The sequence below is a fragment of the Phyllostomus hastatus genome, unplaced genomic scaffold (genome assembly GCF_019186645.2).
Source record: "Phyllostomus hastatus isolate PE091 unplaced genomic scaffold, TTU_PhHast_1.1 phas_contig_40, whole genome shotgun sequence".
NCBI classification, from domain to species: domain Eukaryota; kingdom Metazoa; phylum Chordata; class Mammalia; order Chiroptera; family Phyllostomidae; genus Phyllostomus; species Phyllostomus hastatus.
Genome location: NW_025333872.1, coordinates 76,392,254 through 76,409,613, shown reverse-complemented (window position 1 = coordinate 76,409,613; position 17,360 = coordinate 76,392,254).

The following is a 17,360-nucleotide window of genomic DNA, read 5'->3' as shown; positions in this document are numbered from 1 at the left end:
TGAAAGTTTTCTTTTATTGACTACTCTTTTGAAACCTCCTTGTTTTTCTATAACATCTTAGGAAAACAAAAAAATTTGTGTTTTCCATTCCCCCTAACTTTATTAAGACACAAATGCCATATAATGTTGTATTAGTTTAATGTATATGACATAATAACTTGACATATGTGTGTATTATGAAATGATTTAAAATAATAAGTTTAACATCTAACACTACACATAGTTACAAATTTTTTTCTTGCAATGGGAACTTTTAAGACCTATACTCTTAGCAACTTAATATACACACAATACAATATTGTTAACTATAGTCACCATGCTGTACATTACATTGCTGGGGCTTATTTATCATAGAAGCAGAAGTTTATACTGTTTGAACACTTCCACTCATTTCTCCTACCCCCGCTTTTGGCAATCACCAATCTGTTTTTTGTTTTTATAAGTTCATTTTAAAAAGATTCTCTATATAAATAAGATTATACAGTATATATTTTTCTATGACTTATTTCCCTTAGCATAATGCCTTCATGGTCCATCCATGCTGTCTCACGTGGCAAAGTTTCTTTTTATGGAGACATATATCACATTTTCTTTATCCATTAATGGACATTTAAACTATTTCCAAGTCTTGGTTCTCGTAAGTAATGTTGCAATGAACACGGGGTGTGGTTATGTCTTTGAGGTAGTGACTTCATTTCCTTCAGATATATATTCAGAAGTGAAATTGCTGGAACACATGGTAGTTTTATTTTTAATATTTTGAGGAACCTCTCTGTTTAATATTTAATGTTTTCCACAGTGGCCGCACCAACTTGCATCCCATGGGGCATTGTTTTTATTCACAAGGTTTCTAGACTTGGTCTTCCACATCTATGACAGCAGTTCAATCTTATGCGATTAAGTAATAGCGCAAACAGTAGTTCTAAATGAGGATGAGGGTGGGGGAGTTGCAGAATCAGTGTGGGGAGGTTTTCCAAGCCAGGCATTCCTAGCTCCATTATCTGAGATGCTGATATTCTCCGACCAACTCCCATTTGAGAACCACTTATCTATAGCACATCCGCAAGTTTTTATTTGCTTCCAATTGGCAAAATTTAAACTAATACTTAAAAATCAAGAATTTTGCTAAGTGAAAAACTGGAGTGTTAGAATGTTGTATAAAAGAGGTATTTTGTTCTTTATATTTTGAAATTCACTTAGTGTTTCACAACCTTTTCACTTAACAGTATTTTGAGTCTTAGTTCAAGAAGCCCAGTCACGTATCCATAAGCAACTATAATTTTTTCTCCTCTAAGTTCTTCCTAGAGTCCCTTCTCCAGGAATATGGGGAGGGAGTATAGGGGGAGAAACTGTGCATGCATCTGTCAAACCACTGTTTTTCTTTTTTGCTCTCATGCTGTCAGTAATACTCACTAAATATTATGGCATGTGCTGCTGTGCTAGGCACTGTTTGCACTTGCCAATGGCAAAACACAATTATCTCTTGTTTCCATCCAAAGCTCTTCCAATACTCCGTGGGAGGAACCAGTGTCTTCTTTTTCACTTTCTTGGTGGGTGGCCTGTTGATTTGAGCTGACACCATGCACCATGTACTCATTTAGCTAAGCTGTAGTTAGCCCAAACCTGTGTTATTTCTTGCTTTGTCTAGAATAAGACTTAGTGATAGAGAAGGCAAAGAATTGATCACAAATCTGTCTGAAATATTTGATGGAGAAGTAATATGTTGGAAACAGTGAAAGCCCCTTGCAATAAAAGCAATCCAACAGGAAGCCAAACAGAGAGAAAGAGATCAGGGTTATATGTAATAAGGAATTAAGTTTAGCTCAAGCATATATTCAGTAGCAGCAGTACTGCAGATTTTAAAACCGAGGAAGAAGTTATATACTGCCTTGTGTCACTAGTTATATTTCTTCTCCAACTAGAGAGAAGACTCTTTGAGGTTCAGATGCAAAGATTACACTAGCTAGGCTTTTCCCCCTATTACTTAGCTTTAAGTAATGGCTTTGACAATCTTTGGAGAAAGAAGTCTAAGGCGGCCACAGGCAAGACTCTTTGTTTTCACAGGAGAATTCTTTTTTATCAGTAGCAACATTATTTTGATTTCGTCTTCACTGACTGCTCTACTCTCTGCAACTACACCATGTTGGCACTGTCTTTTTTAGGAAACATCCTGACTCTAGCTAGTGCCCAGCTCCTGGCAAATCTGGATTTCTCCGTGCATTCAGTAAGCAAGCATTGACCAGGCCCAGCAGGCTGAGCATGCAGTGCCTCACTTCTCCAGTAGGGGCACTGGTCACACTATGTTTGGTTTAATCAGAAATTCCCTTTGGGTCCAAGATTCAGTTTGTGAAGTTATTTCTGCATGAACTCACTCTTTTTTTTTTTAAAGATTTTATTTATTTATTTTTAGAGAGGGAAGGGAGGGAGAGAGAGAGAGAGAAACATCAATGTGTGGCTGCTGGGGGTCATGGCCTGCAACCCAGGCATATACCCTAACTGGGAATCGAACCTGCAACACTTTGGTTTGCAGCCCGCGCTCAATCCACTGAGCTACGCCAGCCAGGGCTGAACTCACTCTTTAATTGCACTTTTATTTTACATTAAATCCTTACTTTATTTATACCACAAACTTATTTTATATATAACACCCTTACAATAGTTAGCAGTTTTCACGTGAACAAAGTAGTTCTTAGGTTTCGAAGCTCTTTTTTATTTTTATTTTTATTTTTCCATCCCCTGCCCTGAAGTTCTTAACATATGATTCAAGATACAGGCCCTTCAGAATCAGACTAGTAATTCTTAAGAACTGTAGTCATCCTTGCCTAAGAATTTGTGGTTGCCCTGTTGGCCTGACTCTGCCTGCACCCCTCTATCTTTGCCCATTTTTAAAAGGGCATTTATATTTAATGTGTTATGAATGAAGCATTTTCCTTTCTTTTTTAGCCGAGGGAAGTACTGACATTACAATGAGGTTACCCATTATACACACAGCACCGGGTGGCCCTTCCCCCCTCCCACTGCCAACTCACTTGGTATGTATACAGTGGGCCGCCCAGGTATCCAAGGCTCATTAAATACACAGTGAGAAGCTGGGAAGGAGAAAAAAGACGTCAAAATCTATGTGAGCCCCTTCCAGGGAAGCTAAAAGGCAAAAAGGTCGAGGTTTCCTTGTGTGTGTTTAAAATTTTTTTTAAATGTAAGAAGACACTGTTTTTATGTTCTATGTGTCCAAGTGTTGTTAAAAGGATGAGAAACATTTTTTGTTCACACTCCTTTGCAACCTTGAACTGAGAATGTTGAAGTTCTTGCCTTAGTTTTTCATTGCGTCCCACAGAAAGGTTATTCCAAATTCACTTGGCAATATTCAGACAAGCTATTTCCTAATCCTCAAAATAGCTTTTGTTTTGAGTGTTTCCCAAAAGTCTTAAAATATGTTCATGAACTGTATATATACATCATTTACTAAGCTTTTGGATTTAAAATCCTTAAAGGAAAAATAAACCTTGAAGAACAAAGACTTTTAAATATTGTAAATCTGGATGAGCAGAAAAGGACATGCTTCCTAATAAATATAAAGTAGTATAAATTCATACTTAAAAGGGAATATCACCAATACTATGAAGTTTAATATTTCTTGTTCCTGCTGTGCTTAATACTAATTTTTAAAACTTTTAAACCACAGAATATTTTTATTTAAAATAAGATTACTTATTCAGTAACAAATAAGAAGCAGTATTATAAAGTGATTCACATTTGAAAACCTTTTTCCAAGGGTGTGGACTGTTCTCCCAAGGAAACATATTCTACTTTCTAAAATGGCAAACTCATTAATTTCCTCATTCAACACAAACCAGTTGAGCGCCAACTGGCATTGTGTTAACATTGGTAATACAACAGTAGAAGAAATAGACATGAATCCAATAATCACACACATGACTATACAATCACATATAGTGTTGTGTTAAGTGGGAAAAACATGGGGAGTCTTGAGGGACCTGATTTAGGCTGAGTGATGGGGAAGAACCTTGTTAAAGGCAAGCTGCGACAGCATGTGTGAGACCCTAAAAGAAGGTCAGTGTGTCCAGGACTGAGGAGTTGAGAGGAAGGAAATGTCCCACCAGAGAGGCTGGGTCCTGATCATGCAGGGTCTAAAATCTTGTTAAGGACTTTGATCTTGATGCTAAGGCCAGAGTAAGCTCCTTCTGTGTGTTAAGCAAACAGGTGGCAAGACCATATATGAACATTTAAAAAATCACTCCTGCTATATCGTGGAGGATACATTAGAGAGGGAAATAAGACTAGATGAGGAAAGATCTGGTAAGGGCTTATTAAAATGGCTCAAGTGAGAATTGATAGCTGTGGTGGTGGAAAGAGAGCAAAGTAGAGAGGTTCAAGGGCCTTCTAGAAGATAAAATCAATAGGAAAGTTCCTGGAGTTCTCATCCAGTGAACCTTAGAATTATGGGCAACAGCCCAAGCTGATGAGAAGCCCATCTTCTTTACTGTGGAGGGGCAATGGCATTTATGCGATGTGAGCCGAGGTGACTGCTGAAGAAGGTAGACAAGTAATAGGCCATCACATGGTAAATGTTTTAGTCAGAAACAGGAAAGCCAAAGTTTCTGCAAGATAGCAGCCAAGCTAAGGTCGCAGCAACAGCTGGGAGTTCTCTTGGGAAGGCTTGCTGAATGAAGCAACAAAGAATGACATTCAATACTGGTTATATATGGAGTGGCTCATGATTTCCCAGGCAGCTCTGCTTATGCCCCAAAGTAACCCGAGAAGCTAAATCGGCCAAGTCACCTGGCTTACCTTTATGGCAGTCCCCTATGTTCTCAAAACATCTCTCTCCTTTACAACACAATAGTCAAGGTTCCTCATCTTTCCTCCACTAAATAGAAGCTGGTGTTCTAGAAGGATTTTGGAATAAAGACTCAGAAGACCTGGGGCTAACTGCCGGCTCTGAACTTGTCTAGTGGTGTACATTTTAGAAGCACAGTTTCCCTCCTAATTAAAATATGCTTAATAACATCTACAGCCTTGCAGGGGTGTTGTGAAGATTAAGTGTGTACAGGTACTCCACAAATGGTAGCAACAACAATAACAAAAAGAACTTATTGTTAAATATCTTTTTCTCTTCCTCCTTTCTTTTATACAGTTTTTTGGAGACTTTTTTCACAACCGTAGCTTCAGCTCTACATGTATTTGATAAACATTGTAAATGTTTTAGGTGTCGAACACCAGAGAAAGTAATAGGTGTCGAACACCAGAGAAAGTAATGGAAATGAGAGGAGAGGACCAACGTTATCTCTGTCCTCACAGACCTTGAAGAGATAAAGGCTGGGTTTACCTTGTGGCAGAGACAGCCGGCTCTTCACCAAAAAGCTGCATCCTTTTTTTTTCTGAACACATGGTAGATTATATTTGTCAGCCCCCCTTTCAGGTGGCTGTGTGACTCCTTCATGGAATGTGAACGGAAGTAAGATGTGTCTCACTCTGGACCAAGGTTTCTAAGAGGTAGGTGTGATTTTTCTGGATGGACACAGATGATACTGAAGGATCACAGGAGAAAGGCAAAGTTGAAAGATGGTGGGAACCTAGGTCCCTAATTTACTGTAGAGGAGAGTCATTTTCTGCCCAGGAAAATTGACCTTAGACTGTTTTATAAACAATAATAACAAAAATACCTTCTATTGTGTTTGAGTCATTAATTTTTTTGTGTGCTTGTTATAGTAGTAAGCTGCTCTGCTACATTCTTCTTCAGTCCCAGTATTTTTGCTCTATTGTAATCAATGGCCTTAAGATATTTCTTTATTGTTGTCCAGAAAGCATCTTAATCTCAAAATGTCTAAAACTGAATTTATAATTTCCCAAAGAATTTCCTGACTTAAACCTCTTTCTGATAGTATGGCAGTGCCATTGTACAGGCTATTCAGGCACCACACAGAGGAGTGAGCTCTGACTTTCTTTCTTTTCTAAATGGGTAAGATTTCATTACTTACCCATTTCTGTACCTCTTCCCTTATGATCCATCTGAAATTTGACCCTTCCTTTCCGTTCCTTCCTGTACTATCAACAGCACTAAAAAAGGTGTCTCTGTCAAGAGGTAAAGAAGCCAAAATTCAGGTCCTGCACTCTGACACAACAAGGCTGTGTTCACCTGAAGGAAGGGGAGCTTTTTCGTAATTTGCATAACAATGTCAAAAATAGTGCTTCTTTCCTAATCTTCCATAATCTGTTTTTGAGGGTTAGAGAAGACCCTGGGTCTGACACATTTATTGAGCCTGTAGTGTTTCATGCTGAACCAATGACGAGCGTCTACTAATTTACAACATTCTCACCAGTCTCCTCCACTTCCAGTTCATCCAGAGAGCTTTTGCTATATTAACTTTCCCAAAACATTGATGTTGTTACCTCCTCCTTAAGGTTAGTGGCTCCTCTTTGTCTACAAGACTGCACTCTGTCATCTTGTATTCAAAGCTTACTGTGCTCTAGAATCAACTCACTTCTCCAACCCTTTCTTCTATAATTCTCTCCTGTACTTCTCAATACACACAATATTTGCCCTTTGGGAAGGAACATTCTTCATTGTACTATAATGTCTTAAGAATTACAGACCACTTAGCTACCCTGAATCCATCTGCTGAATGCCAGGAGAACCTTCCAGGCCTAGTGGCAACAACTGACATGTCCCTAAGTGCTGGAGGGACTGCTCTTGGTTGATAACTTCTAAATCTGCACCATCAACAAAAAACATGATGTATTTATTGAGAGTCTGTACCACTCTGTTTTTCTCTTATTCAACCTAATGACTCTCTTAGGTAAGTGCTATTTTTCTGATTTTATAAATGAGAAAACTTTGGCCCTGGGAAGTTAAATGATGTAATCAAATGATGTACATAGTTATTAGTGAAAGAAAGCTGGTTCAAAATGTACACTTGTATACTCCATCCAAACTGGGCTACTTGGTGCTCCCTAATATGCTTTGATCCTGATTTTTCTCATTCTGTGTATTATGAAAGAAACCCCAAGTTTCTTTCATAAAATTCTTTTTTTCAAGCACAGGTTGAGATACTGTCTCCTTCAGGAGCTCTTCTCTGATCACACTAACCAGGGATCACTTCTGAATTCCTGTGGTGCTTTCTCCTGTTGGTTGTTAGCTTATTTCCCAGTCTGCTTTGGACTGTTTTATGTGCATGTTCCTTCTCTCTCATGTTGGACCATATGCTTCCTAAGGACAGGGCTTTATTTTATTGTTGGCCATAATTTCTAGCACTGTTTCTTACATGTGGTTAAATGTGATAAACATACATGAAAAGGAAGAATAAAGGTCCAACAATATGGCTTAGTGGAAATAGCATGAGGTTTAGAGTTATTTTTAAATCCCAGCTATGCCATTTGCGGCTGTTGGCCTTGCATATGTAATATATGTTCCTGAACTTTCATTTATTTGTCTGTAAAATATACTAATAATATTGAACACAGTGGGTTGAAATAAGGAGTAAATAAGAATGTATAAAATGTTGAGTACATTGTAGGACAATTAATGGGAGCTATCAGTAAAAACAATAATGAAAGAGTTATATAGCAGACCTTTAAAACAATCAACAGGAACATATTTCAATGTTGACCTAGTCATTTGCCTGGAAGTTCAGGATTGCATTATCTATTTGTGACCATGCCTGGGGCTGGTGTTTATTAAATGGTTTTTGTTTGAACCCTCCCTTTTCTCATACCATTCATGTTGTTTCTGAGCCTGGGAAAGCTTAGAGATAGAGAGGAGGCTTTCCCTAATACTTCCCATTGAGCTTTTGTATAAAACTGGTTATCTAGACACTGGGAAAGTTGGGAGAGAAAAACAGTATGCTCATTCTGATCCTCAAGGACAAGAATCTCACTGGGTCATTGCACATATTACTACAACTATGAAAAATTGTGACATTAATACAACAACTATCCATTTATACATCCATATATCCACTTCTCCCCCCGCTCCCTGTCTCCGTCAATCCCTCCCTCCCTCCATCCATCCATCCATCTGACATTTTGAAGTACTATCAGTATATCCATGCTACACTAAGAAGATACTAGAGAGATAATGAAGAAGATAGTTTCTCACCTTAACAAAATCATAGTCAAAGAAGTCAGAGAGAGATGTAACAAATAAAATGAATGCAGTTATCAAGTCAATTAAATAAGCATGTATAAAATCCAAACTCTTCTTGGATCTTGATCTTTCTGAGTTGAGTACTACCTAAAGTCTTTTAAAAAACTGATAGAAAAGAGCTTGCTTTCTTTAATAAAATAAAGGCAAAACAGGACCGCCCATTGTGAAAGCTAATGGTAAAATTAGAATAGTCCACACAGGGTCACCTTCATTTCCGACACCAACTTCAAGTTTAGGGGTTTCCCAAAACTACCCTCAGGTTTGATGACTCACTAAAAGGGATCAGAGAACTCACTAAAAGCGTTTATGGCCATGGTTATGGTTCATTACAGGGAAAAGATACAGATTAAAATCAGCTACAAAAAGCAATGCATGGGGCAGAGTCCAGGAGTTTACCAAGCATGGAACTTCTACTTGTCTTTTCTCCATAGTATCTGGACAGAATTATACCCCCATATTGATATGTGACAGTCGACAGTAAGTTTGCCAGTGAGTGAAGCCCCTCTGATGGCGGTGTCCAGAGTTGGTACTGGGGGCTCCATCATGTACGAATGATTGATTGCCCACGTGGCTAATCTCAGGCTCCAGTCTCTCCAAAGGTCAACTGATACCACATGACCCAAAGCACCCACTCTAAATATATTATTACTTCATGGTGTGGCCAGCCACCACTCTAAATCACATTGTGAGACCATTCAGTGTGACTGAAGATCCAAAACAAACAAATACACTCATATCAAGGATGACATCCCAAGACCCTGGAGATTCCCTTTGAGTGGACAGAGGCAAAGGCCAGATCTCTCTTTGGATAAGGTGAAATTCTTTACTGTAAATCCATTTATAGTATTTTTAATGAAAAATTGTAGCATTTATAGTAACTTTTAAATTTTATTGACTACCCCAACCATCTATCTAAATGAGTTTTTGAAGCTCTGCTCAATAGTTGGGGATAAAGGGACTAAGATGAGTTTAGTAGATTATCAGGTATATTATTTGGGATGTTAGTTGTGTATAATAAAAATATACTAGGTCTGGCTTAAGCAACAAAAGGAGATTTATTTTGAGGATAAGGGGTAGTTCATGAAATTCAAGGTCAAGAATTTATCCCTCTTTGTGTATGTGCTTTTTTGTTCCTCAAGTCCAGAAGGAAAAAATTAGCTAATCAATGATTCAGGATATATATATATATCAATATCATTATAAAATAATATATATATATCATTTAAGTCAAGTAAAGCAGACATTGATGATTTCTTATTCAGTCTTGATTCCAATTTTTTTCCAGAATGAATCTGAGATGCTTAATTTGGAGGATCTACTTACCCCTGACCAATCAACTTTAACCAGGGGAGGAGGGTCTCAAAGTGCAAACATGTGGCTAGGAGCCGAGGGAAATATAGCAGGAGAAATATCCTACTAGCTGTTGAATATAGAGATCCATGTAGACTGCAACGGAAGACCATTTATTAAATGGAAAGTAAAGAAAGGGTTTATGATAAGCTTAAAAGAAAGGTAGTGGATAAGACTAATGAATAAATGTTGGGATTTCAAAAAGGCTGTTCACATTCTATTTAGTGACACATTTGCCGCATTGTATTATGTCCAATGATGCATTAGAGTTAGAAAGACATGGCATTTAGATACAGAGGAACTATGTCTTAGCCTCCTACTGATGTTGATGTGAAGTATCTTCTTGGAGTCTTTGTTAACTTAGTTATCAAATAGGGAAATTCCCCAATCATGAAGTTATAATGAATAACAAATGAGATCATGTATGTGAAAACACATTCTAAAATGTTGAGCACACATCAATTATTATTTTTGTAAATAACCCCCAAATTTTTATGTTTGTATAATTGAGAAAATATACACATTTAATCAAGCTATTGAGTGTTTTGAACTTAAAATTGTATATGGTTCTAAGTACGCAGATTAATTTTAACGCCACAGAAGTGTTTCTTAGGGAACTACAAGACTTCTTCAACAATGTCTCACCACTCCAGATGACAAATTGTTTTCAATGCTGAATAGGTAGTTAATTAGGGATACTGTAACATATTTTGACAATTTATTTAAAATGCCAGAATTTTTAAATTTGATTCTAAAAGTTGAGTGCTCATTATGTGCTAAGACTGAGAAAAAGGCAAATTGATTTAATACCATAATTCAGGAAGTTGAGCTACGTCTTTAATACTCCTCTGGTGTATTACAAAAGTTAGGCAGAATTTATTTAGAGTAACAAATGTAACTGATATATCTTATCTCACCTTGGAGTACATAGCATTTAAATTAGATGACCTTGAACACCAAGTCTACTCCTAAAAGAATGTCCTATGTCTTTCCCACGGTTCTTCTTCCATTGATAACCCCGACATCCTCAATGGGAGTTTTACGCAGTCCAGTGGGCCTTGGTCACTTGCTGTCATCCCAACGAGAGAACAGGAGAGCTCAGGAGTCCCATTCCTGTGACTTCCACTGAAGCTCGGATGTTTTCCTCTTTCCAATGGTAACCTCACTGCCTGTTGAAGAAAAACCTTTCCATGACTAATAGGCACCACTACCATGGCTGGTCCACTCACAGTGTCTCCAGATGTAAAGAAAATCCAGGGAGTCTGACTCCTCTGTGCTACTCTCACTGGACCTCACTGCACACTTACGAGGTCATTGTCTCTTGGGCAGATCTAGAAGGCCGAGAACGCTGGGTCTAAAGGGCTTGCCAGGCTCAGCGACGTGCTATGTCAGTCCTTTTGCAAACCTTCACATGCCAGCACTGGAATGTGTGACATCCAGTACAGAGGAAAAACTCCATCTTGTCACACAGAGACGGAGAAGACACTTTATTTCTTCATGGCAGTTGGAAGGTATATTTAGTATTATGTGGTATGCTTTAAAGCTAAAATAACTGTCCCATCTCATTCACAATGAACAAAAAGCACTGTGCTCTACAAATTCTTATTCTTTATTACTACTCATATCCTTACTTTCTCTTTGCAACTGTGACTATTCATACTTGGGACAGCTTGGTTACACAAAGAAGATAACGAATTCCGTGAAGAAACTCAGAAACGGAAAACTGACAAATAGAATAAACAAGTTTATCATATTTCCAAAGGGAAAACATGAGGAGTTTGCCAAAGGGACTGAAGGATTTACTAACTTCAGGCTATGTGAGTGTGTAAAATAGCTTCTAGGAATTTTGGTCATTTCCTCATACAACACTGCTGAGTTACACAGGGATCAGACAAACAAAACATTTACAAATAACTCAGTTCACATTTATAGGTCTTCTGCTTTATCTACCATCTTCATGATTGCTCCTCACCTCAATTTGTTCTTTATTTCCTGACAGAAGACTATTGTATCTCTTTATTATTTAATCCAGGCAGATTTCCTCTAAAGGCTACATTCTCACATATCTTCGTGATACAATGGATATACTGGTTTATTTCAAAACTGTGCAAGCAAAGCACAAGTAAAATAATGTAAAAAATATTAATCATATCACTAGCTATCTTAGACTCATTTGCCTGAATGGTTCTCTGTGTAAAAACTTATTTTGATTCTAACTAAATTTGATGTAGTTACAACTCCTTGGGACCCCCAAAAGTCTGACAAAATATAGTGCTGTGGTTTAATCTGCTCTTTCTGGAGTTCTTGAAATTGTTTTGAGTGCATGTTTTTTAAAAAAACAATATGTCAACAATTGGGAATCAAGTTGTGACATGCCTCATTAGTGAAACTTCCTGGATGAGAAGTTAAAAATATGAGAAACAAGACTTTAAATTGCTGGTGTTAATATCAAAGAGATTGTTTCATTTTGTCCATGTTATCTCTCTAGTGAATTCCATGCAGAACGAGAAGGCTATTTCACCTATAGATACGGGACTGGATTTGTCTCACCTCTGTCTAGGACAATAGAATACAATTCTGCTTTGAAGAGATTTCACATTTGTTACTCATATTATCTATCAGTCTACTTTCTTTTTTAAGGTGGGAAGAAGCACATTTTCTATGCATATGATTCAAGTGAGTGAATTGAGTCCTATGGTTACAACAAAGTACATATCAGTTTTGAACAATATTTCAAAGTGTTTCTTTAACATTCATATTTCTGGGGGAAGTAGTGGGCAGTCTGTGTCCAGGATTGCAATGGAAAGGTGGAGGAAAAGTGATCTTAACGAGGCCTCCTGCATTTCCCTGGTGTATCTGCTTTTCCCCTTTCTGAGAAAGCAAATTTATATCGTGTCTTCTGTCATCAAAATCTCAACTCCACCTTCCCCTTCTGCATTATCAGCTGGTGACCTCACTTATTATTTCACTGAGAAAATAGAAGCATTCAGACGAGAATGACCTCATCTTCCTAGAACCAAACTGACCAACCTTTACATATGCTTGTGTGTCAACTTCCCTCCTGTTACAAAGCTCAGCTCTGTCCTCCTATGCGGTCTCTGATCCCATCCTTCTCCTGCAGCTATCTCCCTTCCCTCCTGCATCATTGTTTTATCTCTCCCAACTAGATTATTCCCACAGACTTCAAGTATAACGGCCTCTGTCTTAAGTAAAAACAAACTTTCTCTTGTCTCCCCAGACACTTCTAGCTCATTTCTTTGTTCTTTAGCAAAATCTTTTGGATAATTTGTGTATGCTCAAAATATCCTTAGTATTTAGAATCTACTTCAGTAAGATTTTCACTTCACCACAAAAAATGCTCTTGTCCGCAGACCCACTGGTTTCCAACTTGCCACCCAACGGTTGGTTCCATGCACTGTTCCCCAACGCCCTGCTTGTGCTCCTAGCAGCGTTTGGCACTGTGGATGGCTCCCTCCATGAATATTTTTTTCTTTCAAGCATCTGTGTTTGTAAACTCAGTGCTCTTTCCCCTCTACTATCTCCTCCTCCCCAACCTGACCTCTACAGGTTAGCCCATCTTAGGTTTTAGGCCTCATTCCCCCCACCCCTTTTTTCCTATTTACACACTTTTTCTAGCTAATCTTATTTTGTATAACCACTTAAAACACCTTTAGTATGCTCAAGTTTGCATTCTTCAGCTACAATTTCCCTCCTGAGATTCAGACTTGTATATGTAACTGGTTATTTTAAATTTCCCCCTGGATGTCTAGTAGGCATCCCAAATGTAACATGTCCAAGATAGAATCCTTTGTATTCCCACCCACAAATCCTACCCCAGGTTTCTCCAATTGAATAAGTGGCATTCTATTTTGCTCAGGTCCTCACAGTAAGAATGATAATAGATTCCTATTTTTCTCCCACTCAACACCCACTCCACTGGTAAGTGCTGTTGGGTCTGCCTTCCTAAAATTCCTTGAACATGACCACTTCTCACCAGTGTCATTGCTCCCATCCTATTTGGAACAATTGACTGTCTGTCATGCTATATCTGGACTCTCATAATGGGCTCTTCAATGGGCTTCCTGCTCCTTCTGTGCTGTTCTTACAATCAGTTTCCCATTGGTTCCCATTTAGAATAAAATCCATTATTCTATATTATTTGGCCCTTGTAAAACTCTCCTATCACTTTCTTTCTGACTCTCTCCACTCAAGCCATGCTTGCCTTCTTGCTGTTCTTCAGACGTCAATAAGCCTTTACAAAGCTAATCCTTCAGTGCAGAATGCTCTTCTCTTACTCCTTCGCATAATCCTGGTCTGTGCTCAGATATCACCCCTTCAAAGAGAGCTTCTCTAACTGCATGATTACAAATATCTCCATACTTCTGTCATTATCTTTCCCTATACCAGTTTTATATTCTTTATAGCCTTTATTACCCTTTGATCTTATGTTATTTATTTAATTTTGATTGTTTATTTCTTGTCTCCTTCAATAAAACATCCATTCATTGTTATATTTTTAGTACTCTTTCCTTCTTAAAACACACTCTTCTTCTCGCACCTGGGACACCACTTTTTGACATTTCTTCTATCTTCCCCAATGTCACTTCAGACTTTGCACTGAATAACTCCGAGACAATGGCATGGGGCCAAGGAGTCTGAAGATGCTAGCCTTCTCGGTGGAAGTCAGGGAAAGCTGAAGTCATGGAGTCTAGTGCCACCGTAGGGAAGAACTGCAGATGAGAGTTCTGCTAGGAGAAACAACAAAAATGAATATTCAACGCAGATTTTAAAATTCAGTGGGTCATGCTTCTGCTGTTCTTTTGCTAGTCAGTTTACCTTGTTCATTAGAGTCCACATATGAGTGAGATCATATGGTATTTGTCAACAATAAAAAGAAAGGAAAAAATGGAATAGGTCAGACTTTACCAGCTGTGCTCCAGAGCAATCCTTCCTGATCTTACATGCAACATGCTGGAAGGGTAGATGAGGTGTTCAGACGAAGCCCGTTACTTTTATTTACCTATCTCTTTTGTCATCTTCTCCCCTTTTGTTGTCTGTTTTTTTTTCATTTTGTATGGCTTAATTTTAGTAAGTAGTAGCAGTTATAAATCATTGAATAGAATAACTGTGACAGGTTTTGCATGCAAGAACCTGAAAATAAAGTGATGAGCAAATAAAAAGATGTTTCTGGAGTCTACAGACTAATGTGAGAGACAGAATTTAATCACATATGTGCCCATACACATGCATACATACACACACACACACAGTTATAAATTGGAATAGAGTCATGGAAATAAAAGGATGACTGTGCAGTGAAATCATCCAATAACCTAAGAGGTCAGGGTTGGTTTCCTTGGAACTTACACTGGAAGATTAAGAGTTAAAAACTAATTTGTTAACTTGGTTCACATTGTTCCATATTTGCAAGTTGGTACTCTTGTTTGTACAGAGCTGAGTTAGGGTGCTTCCCTTTTAAATTATCTCTTTTTTAAAAAAAGATTTTATTTATTTATCTTTTAGAGAGGGAAGGGAGGGAGAAAGAGAGAGAAAGAGAAATATCAATGTGCGGTTGCTGGGGGCCGTGGCCTGCAACCCAGGCATGTACCCTGGCTGGGAATAGAACCTGCGACATTTTGGTTCGCAGCCTGTGCTCAATCCACTGAGCTACACCAGCCAGGAAATTATCTCTTTTTAAAAATTATTATTTTTTGTTAACTATATTTTATTGATTATACTATTACAGTTGTCCCATTTTTCCCCTTTGCACCCTCTACCCAGGACCCCCATTACCTCTAGCATTTCCCCCCTTAGTTCATGTCCATGGGTCATACATATAAGTTCTTTGGCTTCTCTGTTTCCCATACTATTCTTAACATACCCTATTTTGTCTATTTTGTATCTACCAATTATGCTTCCTAGTCCCTGTAACTTTTCCTACATTATTCTCCTTCTACCTCCCTACTGATAACCTTCTGTGTGATCTCCATTCTATGATACTGTTCTTGTTCTAGTTGTTTCCTTAGTTTGTTTTTGTTTTTTAGATTTTTTAGATTAGATTTAGTTGTTGATAGTTGTGAGCTTGTTGCCATTTTACTGTTCATAGTTTTGATTTTTTTTTCTTAGACAAGGCCCTTTAACATTTCATATTATAAGGGCTTGGTGATGATGAACTCCTTTAACTTTACCTGGTCTCAGAAGCACTTTATCTGTCTTTCAAAGATAAATGATAAGTTTTCAGAATAGAGTAATCTTGGATGTAGGCCCTTGCCTTTTATCACTCTGAATACCTCTTGCCATTCCTTTCTTGCTTGCAAGGTTTCTTTTGAGAAATCAGCTGATAATCTTATGGGAACTTCTTTGTAGATAACTCTCTTCTTTTCTCATGCTGATTTTAATATTCTCTATTTATCTTTAACCTTTGGCATTTTAATTATGATGTGTCTTAGTGTGGCTCTCTTTGGGTTTAACTTGTTTGGGATTCTCTGAGTTTCCTGGACTTGTATGTCTATTTCCTTCACCAAATTGGGGAAGTTTTCTTTCATTATTTTTTTGAATAAATTTTCAACTTCTTGCTGTTCATTTTCTCCTTCTGGCACCCCTATGATTCAGACATTGGAATGTTTGAAGTTGTCTCAGAGGTTCCTAAGCCTTCCCTCATTGTTTTCAATTCTTATTTCTTCTTTCCATTCCAGGTGAATGCTTATTTCTTCCTTTTGTTCCAAATTGTTGATTTGAATTCTGGTTTCTTTCCCTTCACTATATTCTTTCTTTATTCCTTCTTTCTTTATTTTGTGGCCCTATTCAATCATTTCTCTGCACATCCTGATTACCAATGTTTTGAATTCTGCCTCTGATAGATTGGCTATCTCCATGTCACTTAGTTCTTTTTCTGGAATTTTGATTTGTTGTTTCATCTGGGGCATAATTCTTTGTCTCCTCAATTTGGAAACTTCCCTGTGTTTCTGTGTATTAGGTAGAGCTGCTTTGATTCCCCTTGTTGGCCTACCTGTTATGTTTTAAGGAGTGGAGCCTTAGGTGTTCACTAGGGCAGGATGACTTGCGTGGATGCTTTGTGGTGTTGTTTATGGGGGAGGGGTCATAGAGGGAACAATTTTGCTTGCTCGGCTCTCACCCCATTTCCAGTCACTTTCCCCATTTTCCATAAGTGACTGGTTCCCTTCTAGCTGCTTCCCTAGTGTTGACTCCCTGAGTGGGTGGCTTTATGTACATTCTGGGACCCTGTGGTCCCTTTAAATGGACTCTCTTGAGAGACTGGCAGTTTCTTCCACCACCCCATCCCTCATTTTTTTACAGCCAGAAGTTATGAGGCTTTATTTTATTGGCACTGGAACTGAGCTGCACAGGCTGGCCTGGGGTTGGGATCACTCACTCCCCAGTTGTCCCTTCCAGTTTTTATCTACCACACGTGAATGTGGGACTCCCTGTTCCACCTGCAGTTGCTGCTGTTGCCTCTCCACTGCCACCACCTCACTGTACCACACTGTGTACTCTCTGCCCCCACTGCCCGTCTCTATTCCTCCTACTCATCTAGATGAATGTTTCTTTAAATCCTTGGTTGTTGGACCTCCATACTGTTCAATTTTTCAATTTTCTGGCAGTTCTGGTTGTTTTCTGTTTTTAGATTGGTTATTATCCTTTTTATGGTTGTGCAAGGAAGCAAAGCATGTCTACCTACACCTCCATCTTGGCCATTCTCTAAATTATTTCTTAAAATTTACTAATAGAGTTGACAACTATGAGTCCAAGGTCAAGTCTGCCAAAGCAACAGACAGAGGGCTGAAAGGAGCAGCATCTCTGTTGTTTTTAGATTATCAAATTGATA